Raw genomic sequence first — 300 nt, forward strand, 5'->3', positions numbered from 1 at the left:
TGACTAGACACCTAGAAGCCGTTTCATAATTATTTAAAGAAAGTTTGTCATAAAATTCCGTGACAACGTTCAGTTCATTATGTACAACAATCATAAATCCATGGTGACATAACAAAATCATTATATATAGAAATTTAATATACCAATTTCACAGCCTCACAAGATGTTACGCAAAATAGCATTTTTAGAACTTTTTAACCAAGACTGTTGTTACAGTATGCTGTACTGTGCAGGGCGTGTGCTCGGGCTGTTTAAGTTATCATAAGGTCACGCAAGGTCGCATCGGACGTAATGTTTGGT

The sequence above is a fragment of the Saccoglossus kowalevskii genome, chromosome 10 (genome assembly GCF_978046115.1).
Source record: "Saccoglossus kowalevskii chromosome 10, keSacKowa6.1, whole genome shotgun sequence".
Classification (NCBI taxonomy): Eukaryota; Metazoa; Hemichordata; class Enteropneusta; family Harrimaniidae; genus Saccoglossus; species Saccoglossus kowalevskii.